Here is a 14,956-nt window from a genome sequence, read left to right as displayed (position 1 = left end):
GAGTTGTAGGGCTGCAGCGATGTGACTGAGGGAAGTTGCGAGAAGTCGATAGAGATCTGTATGTGGAGGAGGGTGGAAGAAAAACGAAGAATTGACGAGGTTGATAGGGAAGATGAGCTGGCTGGGTGCGATGACGTGTAGCGACGGAAGGACGTCTGGGGAAAGGTCGAGGAGGAGAGCGAGAGAGTTCCACGGGATGATGACGTCGGTAGATGGACTGCTTCTTCTGTCGGTAGATGGAGACGTACTAAGGTGGCCGGTCCAGAAGAGTTCAGTATGCGGAACGCCCGCCGTGCTGGGATTCCTGTTGCACGAAGTTCTTGGAGGACGTCTTGTTCGGTGATGGTCGTAGCAACGCCGCGAAGGACGCAGCTAAACATGGCGGGTTGAGACGGTGGTAGTGTTGACGAAGTTGACGATGCGACGGTTTCGGTATTAGATCCAGGCGTTTCGGTGATTCGCTGGTGATGGAAGTAGCGAGATGGGATACGTAGAAGGCTAGGGCGTTCTGAAGTGAGTTGCATCGGTAGAGATGAAGACATTACTGGGGAGGGATGGGAGTAAGTTAAAGTTGTGAGAGGGAGGCATTGAAGGGTGAATGCGAAGGTCGTGGTAGTCGTTGTAATGGTTGTGGTGGACATGGCAAACATCCAATGCGGAGTTTGGCCACTTGCTTTTTAAGGTCGGCAAGGAGCTGATTACAGTTGACGAGCAACCCGGCCGAGCAAAAATAGTAGCAGAAGCTGCGATTGGATATTCCCAATGGCGAGGTCGATGCGAGGTGCGCCGTGGAGGCTTCCTCTTCTTCTTGAGAAGTTTTCATTCCCCACCCGAAGTGCGGGACGGGCCCCCTAGAGAGTTACGCTCTCTCTCAGGCCGGGACAAGTGAAGAGAATACTACGGTGTTAGGAATGATAGGGGATTTGTGAGAGAGGATGCGTAGAGAATGAATGGGGTTGGACAAGAGTGTCAGGGTGTAGTTGATTGGAGAGGAGTGTGGCAATGATCTGGTTTAACGAAGTGGTGTTGAGTCTGAGAAGGCCAGCTTGCAATTGCGGTGGGAAGAAGGAACAAATGGAGACAGGATGTGGGCGAACAGAATATCGATATTGTGGAGGAGGGGCTGGCAGGGTGCGACGTCGTGTGTGTCTAGGAGATGTTCGAGGAGGAGAGCGGGAGTGTTCAACTTTATGACGATGACTGAAGATGTCGACTCCGTTGAGAAGAAGACAGCGGACGTTTGCTTCCGTAGGTAGTTGTAGCCGGACCAAGAATGTAGGTCCAGTGGGATTCTTGATTCGAAAAGCTCTGTGTGCCGGAATGCGTGCAGCGTGGAGTTCTCGCAGTATGGTTGATACAGAGATTCAAGGGTCGACACCTCGGATGACGCAGCTATACATTTCTGGAGAAAACTGAGGTGGCGCTGGTAGTTGTGCGTCGGCTATCTGAACTTGTGGTGTAGCTGGTATGTCTTGAAGTGGCTGACGTTTCAGATGAGGGGGGGCGGTCCGGTGACATAAGTAAAAAGGAGGACATGATCGGAGAAGGACGAGAAGACGTAGTTGTGGCGAGATAAGCAGAAAGATGGATGCGACTGGAGGTTGTGGTTGTAGTGAGTGTGGTGGTTGTGGGAGGAAGGAAAGGATCATAGACGGGGAGGCCAACTGCCATTGCGGAGTCAGCCTATGTGCTTTCTTGGGGTCGGCGGGAGCTGCAATTAAAGATGAAGAGCCACCCGCCGAGCAAAAATAGAAGGAATTGCAGAGATTGGAGATGCCCAAGAACAGCGATGTCGATGAAAGACCCCGTGGAGGAGGGACCTGGAGGGATGTTTTCATTCCCCTTCCTGAAGGGAAGGTAACGCCTTCTCTCTGGCCAGGAGATTTGGCGGGGTTTGTAGGTTTGTAAGTTGGCTGGAGTTAGGAGATGGATAAGGGGAGCATTGATTGTTAGGGAGTTGTGAAGATGTGGCCTCTTGGCTAAGGAGTGCAGTCTGTTCCGTGCTTTTTATTAGAATTTTGACAAGTACATACTGGGTTACATATTTAGGTTTGTTACAAGATGATTACAATTGCTGGGTTACATATATTGAGTTACATATAGAGATGTGAATTTATATACAATGCTATTACAGACTTTGATTTTACATATATGTTGGTGGGAAGGGGAGATTTAGTCTGGGATGATTGAGGTGTAATGTGAGGAGATGGATAGTGGCGGTGAAGTTATGAAGGGAGGTGATGAGGATGTGAAATGGGTCGTACGTTGGTTGGATTGGGACTTTGAGGCCTGTTTAGGGATGGGGATGGGGTGGGTAGTGTTGTAAACAAGGTTGGGTTTACAAAAACACAACTTCTTTATTTACTTCACATGTAAAATTACAATATTTATACTAACAAAACTGAAAGTTATCTCGAAGCAAATTGAACTATGAATTTGGAAAAAGAGTCTGTCTTTGTACACTATATACATGTTGGAGTATTCACGTTCACTACTATTTCGGAAAGATAGTCCTTGTGACATGAAAAGTTCTTGATAGTCGAAAACTATCAGAAGCACTGACGTAAATATCTCAGAGAGTCCTTCCTTGTTGAAGTGTCTGAGTTCATTAACGCAAGTTCAATGACTGAAGAGTTCCTACTTAGCAAAACTAAGTTGATAATGGGAGCTTGCATTAGCTAGGGAATGATCGTGGCATATAATGGTAAGACTGGGCATGGACAGCGGAATAGACAAGAGGAGCGGTGACGCGAGGTAAGACCTCTTACTGCCAGAAATTCAGTCCACCTGGCCGAAGCACATTTTCAAGAGGAGTAGCCTCCGTGCTCGACGTAGGGTGTATTCTGGAGCTGGACACCGGGGTCAGTGGGCGTCTGGACAGACTAGGAGCTCCTTTTTATAGCGCACACGACGTTCCAGGCACGCGCACTGAGAGCTGCGCGTCGAGGCTCGAAGAATAACACACTGGCACGCGTGTAGCTGGCTGGCGGATCGAGAAGGGAGCGACGGACATACAACAGGTAGTCTTGTGGGTATGTAGGAATTGGAGTGGGGGTGGGCGGGGCCGACGATGTGCGGTGACTGGACGTTGGTGGCTGGCGCGAGGGCTCTACTCTGCGGTGCTGGCCATTGATTTGGACTCCGGTGCTTATTAGTTGTTTGACATTCCTTTCTGTTGGCAGTTGCAGAGCCGTGGGCGCTGCGTATTCTGGTGGCTTTTTGTATGGGGATGCCTGCTGTTCTGAGTTCTTGAAAGATATCAGCGTCTGTGATATCAGGTGCTACTCCCCGTAGCACGCAGCTGAAGGTGGCTTGAGGAGGTGGTGTTGCCTGGTGAGTTGCTGATGACGGGGCGACTGAGTTCGCTGATGCCGGCGGTGGAGGGGCAGGGGGTTGCTGAGATGGGGGATTTGTGTATTTTGGGGGGGGGGGGGATACTGACATTATGGGTGCAGGGTGAAAGGAGGTGCAATAGGTGGTTGGAATTGTGGAAAGGGTGCAGACGGAAGTTGTGATGGTTATTGTAGCGGAGTGGATGGTAGGGAAGACGATACTGGGGGGGGGGTTGCATAGGGTGGTAGTTCCTGGATAATGGGAATATAGTTGGGGTGTGAGGCTAGCTGTTGTAAAATATATGGGGGAGCTGGTATCACTGCATAAGTTTTGTTACGGATTGTAACTCCTGAGGTAAGAAGGCAGTGCTGGTCATGTTTCCCGGGTAGATGTACTATCACCTGCGTTGTTTTCTTGGTAGTACGGTCTTCTAGTCTGTAGGCATTGCTAGCCGGGATATCTGCAGCTATCAGTTCTTCATAAATGTCATCTTCGGGTATCGTGATGTCACGCCTGGGATAATGCAGTAGGCCATGGTTAGGGGAGGCGACTGCCAACTAGGTGTCTGCCTGTTTGTTTTATTGGGCCGACTGAGTTAGTGTTTATAGGTGAGGGCCACCCAGCCAAAAAAGTTCAGGCATATATTGGTATGTTTTCCGAGTTTGGCGAGGAGATCCCATGAACGCTACTGCGTAGGCTGCTTGGAGCCACCAGGAGTGCCAATGCACTGTGAGAGACTTTGTCTCACTACCAAAAATTGATGCCTGCTTGGCCATCAGATAATATAGATGTTGACTCCCATAGGGAACCTGAAATATTTTTCCTGAATGAGTATATTTATAATACCAATATAAATGGTCCGTTATTGGACATTATAAATTTTCCAGCTAACTCATTCCTGGTTGCCAGCGTTTCGCCCCCATGTGCTAAGTTGGGCTCATACCTCTACATAGGTATGGATACTGGAAACTTCATGCGTCTCTCTTGTACGACCAAGGTCAAAAATGATGTTCGAACACTATGGATGCAACTGCGTAGTAAACGATCTAAATACCATTACCACTTGACATAGTGGACTGATACTGTTAAACCAGAAATGAAATGATTTTTTCAAAAGTTTTCCAAATAACGGACAAAGGAAAAGAGAAATACATTGTATTTTTGTTATGAAGATTTACACCAGCTTCAACGACAGCAAGCCAGTGGAGAGAATGTCACTAATGAAATGAAAGAAATCAAACACACAATCATTAATATTCAAGAGAATCATCTGAAAGGGGTGTTCAACTATGCAAAAGTACCCTCAATAGTTGAAGAAGAGCGTTCTTCACTATTTCACATTTTGACTGAAAGACATAAAGAGAAGAGGAAAGCAATTACTAAACTCCGGGATGAGCATGGTCACATAAAGTCAGATATGAAGGACGTACTCTAAATTGGTGCAGACTACTTCATAACACTATTCCATGATGAACCACGTATTAATCAACACTTTTACAGCATCCTGCAACACAGTCTACCAAGACTGAATAAAGAAGATAGGTCAAGTTTGACTGCAGATATTACCTCAGAGGAAATACTCTCTGCACTTTCCCAAGCACAACATCATCACTCTCCAGGCCCAGATGGAATAATTTATGAATTCTACAAAATAATGTGAGACATAATAGGGGAAGACCTGTTGAAATTGTACCAAGAGATACTAGAGAGGCCACACATCCTAACGGAAGATTTCACGTCGAGAATTATTATTTTAATTCCCAAAACCACAAGACCTTTAGGAATGGAAGACTTCAGGCCAATCACCTTGCTAAATACATATTACAAGCTATTTACTAAAATAATAGCACCTCGAATAAAACTGCATTTGCAACAGAACATCAGACAATGGCAATTGTGTAGGACATCGGGTCAAAATATTATCTCCAATCTGTTAGTACTGAGAAACATAATTCTGTTACACAACAAAGCCTCGTTGAACCTTCCTCCCATGCTTGTAAGTTTTGACTTCCATAGGGCCTTCGACAGAATAAAACATCCGTATCTATGGTCCATAATGCAAACTTTTGCCCTTCCATCTAAACTGATTGAGTGCATTAAAGGACTGCATAGAACAGCCATCTCAATGAATCAATATCAATGGACATCTAACTGTGAAAATACCTATACGGAAATCAGTTCGTCAAGGATGTCCCCTCTATGCTTCTGTTCATTGTGGTGCTAGAACCATTTATTCACCAAATAAATCAGTGTATAACTGGCCTAACACTCAGTGCACAAAAAGTGACAGTACGGGCATATGCAGACGACGTGTGTATTATCCTAACTGAACCGTCCGATGAAAAGCGAACCCTAAATATAATCCATGAATTTGAGGAAGATTCAGGATCAAAGGTAAATAAGAAAAAGTCCAAAATGCTGCTTCTTGGCTGACATCAGTCACCACCTGCGCCTAATCAATCACTGCCCATTGCAATTAAGTTGAAGATCTTAGAAATTGTTTTCCAACAAAATTTTAAAGATATGCTAACCGAGAACTGGACGTCAATAACTAATAAAGTTAGAAACACCTTAATGCAACAGCATACTAGGTCTCTGAATGTCATCTAAAAAGTAAGGCATATGAATGTATCCAAAATGTGGTACTTTGCTTAAAACAAATAACACAGCGTATAGAACTTTGTATAGGTCATTATCTTTGGAAAGGTTCTCTGTTTTGGGTGAGATGTGATCAGCTGAACTTGTCGATTACACATGGAGGACTCGACCTAATTTGTGTAGACCTGAAATGTAAAGCTCTTCTGGGAAGAACGATACTTAAATCACTATCAGGGTTGCACACTCTAACAGAACTGACATTTTTTCAACTTCCGGAGCCTGATGTAAGAGGTGGTCGACATAGGCATATACATCCTTCTTTATGAACCATCGTTGGTATCCTTGACAGTCTTCCGTAGGACTGAAAGGAAAGAAAAGGATTTCACTCGACAAAGAATTTCTACACTTACCTGCTGAAAGGATTACAGAAACCAGTACCGATTGAACAAAAATTCCCTCAAAGAAAATGGAAAATGTTGTGGTCAAATGCTAATCATAAACAAGCACCAACTCACTGGAGATCATCAGTCTACTCAGTAATTAATGCCATCGTTCCAACAGCAAGAAAGCTCTTTCGTCACAACTTGTCTGAAGATAATTAGTGTGGATATTGTGGTGAGTTCGATATCACAGTGCACCGAGTTACATCTTGTTGGGAAGCACGACCTGTCTGGACATGGACTGTCAATACAATGCATAAAATACAAGGAAGTCTGTCTTCTTTATCGAATGAGCAATTAATGATAGGAGAATTTCAACTGACAGAAAAATCAGAAGTGAATGCTGTAACTTGGTTGCTAGTGGCAGCAGTGCATTGGAATTTGACATCATACGATATGAGTGGACAGGTTGGTGGACTCTATTAGATCACTCAAGACTGCTTGTTGGGAAATGGTAAAAAGCGCAATATAGAGAAATTTGCAAAACATTTATTTCATTTTAAATTTTTTTAAATTTTATATATTTTACACAGTGATGTAATGAGAACTGACAACAGTGAGATGGCTTTGTACTTTTTTTTCAAAAGAGTGTTATTCTAATTTTTTTATTTCTTTCTTTAAATTACAAAGTGCAGTTAGTGTTTTATATTAGTCTCAAGACTCTTATACAATTACTAGCTGTAGTACCCGGCGTTGCCCGGATAGTTTCTGAATATTTACCTTTTAGATTTGCATTACCAGTTAGTTATTAATAAGTGATAACTATATGTATTTAGCCGTCGCACTATAGATACGATGTACAGGATTTCAACTGTCAATCAGACTGTCCCCCTCCCGCCCTCCACCACTAAGAGATATAAAATCTGGATTGTCACCATTCATCTCAGTGACCCAGAAAACTGTAGATTCGACACTGTTTTCGATTATTTTTATATCTCACTCCCCCTCACCCACATCCCAAAGGGGGCTGAACATGAATTTAAAAAAATTCGGAGTGTCACTAATTATTTCAGCTACCACAAAAACTATGGATTCGATAATATTCTAGATTATTTTTATACCACCCCCCCTCGCCCCCTGCCCATAAGGGTGCTAGGGGTGTCTTACCCTCACGCGGTTTTTCTCCTGATACTAATTGATAAGTGTACCAAGTTTGGTGAAATTGCTCCAGTGGTTAAGGAGGAGATGTGTCATTTACACACCCACACCCACACACCCACGCACACACATACATCAATTTTTATATATAGTAAGAAGAAGAAGAAAATATTTTTATATGTAGTTTATCGATTAATTTTATATCTCACCCCCTTCGCTCCCCACTTGGACTTGCAAAAAATCCGGAGTAATACTATTCATCTCAGAGACCCCGAAATCTATGGATTTGAAACTGTTTTTAATTATTTCTATATCTCACCCCCCCCCCCTTTGCGCCCCACCTAAAAGGGGGCTGGACTTTAAAAAATTCTAGAGTATTACTTTTCAACTCAGCGACCCCGAAAACTATGAATTCGACACTATTCTCGATTATTATTGTAACTACCCCCCAATTGACCCACTCCCTTAAGGGTGCTAGGGATGGCTTACCCCCCACAGTGATCGTCTCCCGATAGTAAGTAATACGTGTACCAAGTTTGGTTGAAATTGCTCCAGTGGTTTAGGAGGAGATGTGTCATTTACACACACACACTTCCATTTCTATATATAGTAAGATTTTTATACTCGTACTTCACCCCCTTTCCATCCCCGCCCAAAGGAGTCCTATGAGTGCCTTACACAACAGTATATTTTTTCCAGATATTAAGTCTTATTTGTACCAATTTTGGTTGGCAGCTATGCCCAAACGTACATACATAATCTCACTGCTCTAGAATCCTGGAGCTGACGTTGCCATGGTTACGGCAGTTCATTTCTTTATCCGATTCCTAGAGCAGGGGTAGTGTGGTGCCAATATCTCCGTAACGGTTGGTTTTAGGGCCTTAAAACATGGTTTTCGGGCCCATAGGGCTTATCGAGTTTTGTTCTTTGCGTCAAGAGGATTAAATTGAGCTTTGTCTCGTCCTTATACGACAAATTCGATATTTTGCCTATAATAGTATAAAACTGTTGTGGTTTTCCTATAAAACCCCCGTCTTTTCAATGATTTTAAAATGATATGCATATCGAAACCTTCCTTGGGGTGAGAATGCTCTAAATATGAAGTTTGGTTGAGATCTATCCAGCCGTTTCGACGTGATGGTGGAACAAACAAACAAACAGACAAACAGACACGAACAACTTTATTTATAAGATTAAACAGGTGTGCTTATGGTTTTCAGCTCACTACATTTCTTTAAACTATCATGTTGGGTTTTTTCTTTTTAATTGATTAAATTGAAATGTGATTTGTAATTTTGGAAAGGTGAATAAAAAAATACTAAAAAAATGAGGGTATTTAGGGGTTGTAGTAAGGATGTAAAGGAGAGGGCATATAAGTCTCTGATAATACCCCAACTAGAGTATGGTTCCAGTGTATGGGACACTCACCAGGATTATTTGATTCGAGAACTGGAAAACTCAAAAGAAAAACAGCACGATTTGTTCTGGGTGATTTCCAACAAAAGAATAGTGTTATGAAAATGTTGCAATGTTTGGGCTGGGAAGACTTAGGAGAAAGGAGATGAGCTGCTCAACTAAATGGTATCTTAGGAACATTCATTTAGTTTACTAATCCACCTAATCAACACTCCTCATTTTATAAGTGAAAATACTTTTATTCTTGAATTATTCACATTTGATTTGGTACATATTTTGTCTTCTTTTGCCCGGTCTAGAAAGCCAAGAATAACGGCCGAGAAGATTCTTCGTGCTGACCACATGACACCGCGTAATCTGCATGCCTTCGGGCTGAGCAGCGGTCGCTTGGTAGGCCAAGACCCTTCAGGGCTCTAGTGCCATGGGGTTAGTATTTTGTCTTCTTTTGAAGGCCTCCTCAGCTGTAGTACCTCAATAAAATACCTAATTACAACACTGTAATATCACTGTCCAATGACTTGTTGCTAACGAGTACATGTCCTTTCAAGATATTTAAAAACAATTTTGTCTGGACAAGTAGCTTTGTTGTAGTTTACTTCTACTGCTTTCTTGGAATAATTTTAAATTGCAGATTAAAAAGAACATGATAAAATAATCCTTTTTTTTATAGAATTGTTGATTGAAGTTTGGTTTAGCTTCAGTGTACTGATTAAAAGTTGAATGTTGAGCTGTAGCTTCGGAGGTGGGAGAAAAATGGATCCTTGTCATTTCCTTTTGATCAACAGGAGAGCGCCGAAGCTTTCAGATTGGAAAAATGAATTGACAAGGTCCTTTATTATGTTCCTCCCTATGGCTGGTTACATTCCAAACCTAACTCTGGACTGCTCCTCACTTCACTACTGCATGTATTGTAATAGGATAATTTGTAGATCGTAATGGGTGTGTAGGAGATAGAGATCTATGCTCAGATGGATTTCACTTCAACCGCAGTGGTACATACAATGTAGGAAGTTTGTTTAGATGGATTATATGGAAGTAAGTTCAGGGAAACGGGGTGGACAATACACACATCAGTGTAGCGAAGAACGTTCCAGAGCTAGGCTCGGAAGGTATCCAGCCATAGGGAGGACCATAATAAAGGACCTTTTCATTGAATTTTTTCAGTCTGGAAGCTTCAGCACTCTCCTGTTGATCAAACAAGAGCCAGCAAGGTTCCATTTTTCTCCCACCTGTGAAGCTACAGCTCAACTTTTAATCAGAATAGTGATGCTAAACCAAACTTCAATCAACATTTCTATAAAGGAGGTTTATATTACAATGTTCTTTTTAACATGTAATTTTAAAATGATTCCAAAAAAGAGGTAGAACAGAACTACAACAAAGCTGCTTGTACCCAAAATGTTTTTAAATATCCTTGAAAGGACATGTACTCATTAGTATTACGCCACTGGACAGTGATATTACGGTGTTTTAATTAGATATTTTAGTGAGATGCTATGGCTGAGGAGGTCATCAAAAGACAAAACATTTACCTAATTGTGTGAAAATAATTCAAGAATAAATGTATTTTCACTTGTAAAGTGACATGTATTGATTAGGTGGACTAGTAAACTAAATTAATGCTCTTAATTAAGTTATATCAATACGGACCAATACAATGAAAATTGTTAATTGTAAGTGGTATATTCCAAGCTGTCAGTGGAAAATTGGTGGAATGACATTAGTAGACAAATAAGTTTGAGTGGTGTTTTTAAAAAAGTAGGAAAGATCACAATATGAAGATAAAGTTGGAATTCAAGAGGACAAATTTTGGGGCAAATATTCATTTATAGGAAGAGGAGTTAGGGATTGGAATAATTTACCAAGGGAGATGTTCAATAAATTTCCAAATTCTTTACAATTATTTAAGAAAAGACTAGGTAAACAACAGATAGGAAATCTGCCACCTGGGTGACTGCCCTAAATGCAGATCAGTAGTGATTGATGGATTTTTATTACTTTATATGATCTTTCCTAACTTTAAAAACTCCATTAAAACTTATCAGTCTACTAATATCATTATATGCCATCTCTCCTCTGACAGCTGAGAACAGTCAAGCAGCTTGTCTCCTTAATCCCAATTCTTCCCAGCTCAAAGTTTGCAACATTTTTGTAACACTACTTTTTAGGCAGAAATCGTGCTGCTTTCCTCTGCATCTTTCCAGTTCTCAAATCAAAGTAACCCGGGTAGTTCCCATAAACTGGAACCATACTCTAATAGGGGTCTTATCAGAAACGTAAACACCCTCTCGTTTACATACTTTCTACAACCACTAAATACCCTCATAGTCATATGAAGATGCCTATAACCTTTATTTGTAACCTTGTTTATGCAAGTACCCCATTGAAGATCTTTCCTTACATACTTTTTATTTTACTCAAGTCAGAAGCAATAATGTACAATGCTGTAAAGAAATGTTACAATTATAAATTGAAAACTACATTTTAAAATGTCTCAGAGTAGATGATCTGTGCCCAGAAATGGGCCACTTTCATAGCACTCTCACAGCCTACCATTAACTCTTGAGTTATGCAAGATTCTGGGCACAGTACACGGGTATGCAGGTGTAAAATTGTCTGTCTCTCCCTACACTTGCAAAGATATGAATGCTGTAGGTATCCCCATTTACATAAATTCACTCTGCACCTCCCCACACCATTCTGATGTCTGTGAGTGATCGCCGGATTTCCCAGTTGGTGTCATGACCTACAGGTCTTCATCCACTCTGGTGGTATAATGGATTGCCATACCTGTGTCCTGCCTATCTCAAGTTTTGCAGTGAGCATTGTTGTTGTCTTCACAATGCATTTCCTTGATTTGAGCCATCTCCTCAGAGGTTGGTGACCAAAGAGATGGCGAGGTTAGTCCTCTACTGAAGTGTTTTCCATATATTAATACCTAGGTACTTACAGAGATCCCCATGAGTTACTTTCAACCTATCAACACAGTAATTAAAACTGAGAGGACTTTTTCTTGTTGTGAAACTTACAACCTGAATTTTTACCAATTTACAATCATACCATTATCTGCTGACAGCTTTATTGAGGTCTTTTTGCAGTTGCTCACAATCGTGCAATTCATTTACTTATACAGAATAATATCATCTGAAAAATGCCTCATCTGTGATTTCATTTCTTCACTCATATCATTCAAATATGTGTGAAAATATAAGGGTCCAATGATACTGCCTTGTGGTACCTCCCTCTTAATCATTATAGCATCAGATAATGATTTGCCTACTGTAATTATCAAAGTTATATTTTCTAGAAATGTATCCACCCATTCAGTCATTCTTTTTCTCCTCCAATAGCACTCATTTTTGCCAGAAGTCACCCGCTATATATCCTAACAAATGCCTTAGATAGGTAGGTCAAGCACAATACAGTTCATTTATCCTCCTGAATCTAAGATATCTGCTACAATTTGCTGGAATCCTAAAAGTTGAGCTTCAGTGGAATCACCTTTCCTAAACCCAAACTGCCTTCTATCAAACCAGTTATTAATTTTGCTAACATGTCTAATATAATCAGAAATAATGCTTTCCCAAAGACTAGCCTATAATTTTTGGCTTTAGCACGATTTCTTTTATACACAGGGTCTACTACAGCAACTCTCATTCATTTGGTATAGCTCTTTCATGCAAACAGTAATCAAATAAGTATTTCAGATATGGCACTATCAAAAGTTTCGAATTGTCAAAATCTACCAGATTCTTATTGATATTTAGACATTTCATAATCTGTATTGAAGTGGGATTACAATAATTGAAATTATTAGGGGTCCTCCTGTTCAATACAAAGACATTTATTAATGGGAATAGATCACATGTCGTTCACATGATGTACTAGTTTCGGCACCTAACTTGTGCCATCATCAGCCGAGTCAAATCAGACAAACACAAACAACTTTAAAACACACTGTAACACCTGTATAGATGAATATTAAGTAAAATATGGTACATGATGATATTGCACTTTAGTATAAAATCCTTTTGAAAATGATGGTGACTCCATTGTTTTTTACACATAGTGGTTTGTCCAGCTTGTATAAGTCTTTCGTTCTTTAATCTTGTGAGAATGTGCTGCAGAGTTTTAATGACATGTGACGTTGACACTTTGTTTAATCTTTGGTTAGGTTCTGAAAAATATAAATGTGCATGTGATGGACTTGGTTAGACCCAAAGAATAAATTCTCACTTCAATATGGAGTTTTAGAACCTTGAGCAGCCTGTGTGATCAGCGGACAGAGCTGGAGTCCAGGGGTAATCGTGTTTGTCCGTGCCCATGACCATATGGTGTGTGAAGTTGCTGGATTTATTGGTGGTTTGCAGCAAACTATTCAATGTATCTACAAGCAGTGGTGTACTACACGACGTCAGAATTGTGGTCGGAAAAAGATCCTAACTGAGAGGCACCGGAGATGCATTTCACGGCTTGTGAAACAAAATCGCTTCCAAACCCGACAGGAATTGTGGCAGTCAGTGAATGAAGTTCCTTTTTGCCACTCTGTTACATCCCTACATCTGATGACGATGATGATGCTAGTTGTTTTAAGGGGCTTAACATCGAAGGTTATCAGCCCCCATTCCTATATCTACCCATGTTGATTTACACTGTCCGTTTCAAACATCATTGTCTCACCAAATCCTACTTTCTTATGCTCACATAGAAGCATGCGCGTGCGGTTGAGCACAGGACTTGTTCACTGCAAGGGAACAGTGCGACGGGAACTGCAAGCAATTAACATTTAGAGTCGGGTACCTTGCAAGGGGCCATTGCTCAAATGGGCACATAAAGCTGGATATCTTCAGTGGGTTAGAAATCATCGAATGTGGACAGTAGCTGATTGGCGGAACATAATGCGGTCTGACGAATCACGTGTTTGCATGTATTCCAGTGATACACGTCACTGAGTGCACCCAAAGTCAAATGAACCTTTTTATCCTGGATGAGTGCAAGGTCAGATTCAAGCCAGAGGTGGGTCTGTGATGTTTTGGAGGTGTTTTCCATATCATGGATTGGGCTCGCTCACTGAGGTGACTACTGACATGAACCAGCATATTTAAACATTCTGGATGATCAGGTGTTACCTCTCAGTCAAGATCTGCATTATGAGTATCCTATTGGTACTCTGATTTTTCAAGACGACAACAACAAAGTTCGTCAGGTTGGACCCATATGTGACTGGATTTATAGACAGTCCCCCACTCTATTACATCTAAATTAGCCTGCAAAACCATCTGACTTGAACCCCACTGAAGAGCTATGGTACATGTTGGAACAGTGGGTAAAATGCCGACATCATCATTCCCAAAATTAGGTGAAATTATGCGATCATATCCTCAGTGAGCAGCTTAACCTGAATATGACATATCTGCACAACCTTGTGAACTCACTTCCTAACCAAATCCAGGCTGTTATCGAGTCCAGAGGTGGAGTTATGCAGTATTAAATGATGGTTGTAATGACTTCTCCTTGGGTGACTAATTTTTTGTCTGATGGGCTTACCAAGGAAGGACTTCTACCAGATCTTACAGCAACTGCTGCTGCTGCTGCTGCTGATGATGATGATAATGATGATGAGAGGTGTTGGAAGGGGAACATCAGGGATAAATAAACATCGAAGACTGGATTCTGACTGGTTACCTGGACTTGAACTGGTGAGATAGCGTATCCATGGGAAAGATGAAAGTAGAACCAAGTCTTGCATCGCTTCCTCCTACTTACTAAATTCTAATTTTATATATATATATATATATATATATATATATATATATATGAATTTTAAACTATTCTTATCTTATCAATGATGGTGTGGATACAAAACAAAGTGGTTCGGACAAAGGGCTTGTGGAACAATAAATTCATTTAATAAATACTACTTCTTCACAATTTTTCCATTTTATGTTCACTATTGTTAACTTGATTCAGATTTTGATGAATATATGGAAACCATTGTCTAGTTTTCAAAATTACATATCTAGAATCCCATCACTCATATACGAACAGGTCTTTCTGTACAGGGGCACAAC

Source organism: Anabrus simplex, chromosome 1 (genome assembly GCF_040414725.1).
Source record: "Anabrus simplex isolate iqAnaSimp1 chromosome 1, ASM4041472v1, whole genome shotgun sequence".
In the NCBI taxonomy this organism is placed as follows: domain Eukaryota; kingdom Metazoa; phylum Arthropoda; class Insecta; order Orthoptera; family Tettigoniidae; genus Anabrus; species Anabrus simplex.
The sequence above is the reverse complement of the archived record's forward strand: the minus strand, read 5'-3'. Positions refer to the sequence as shown.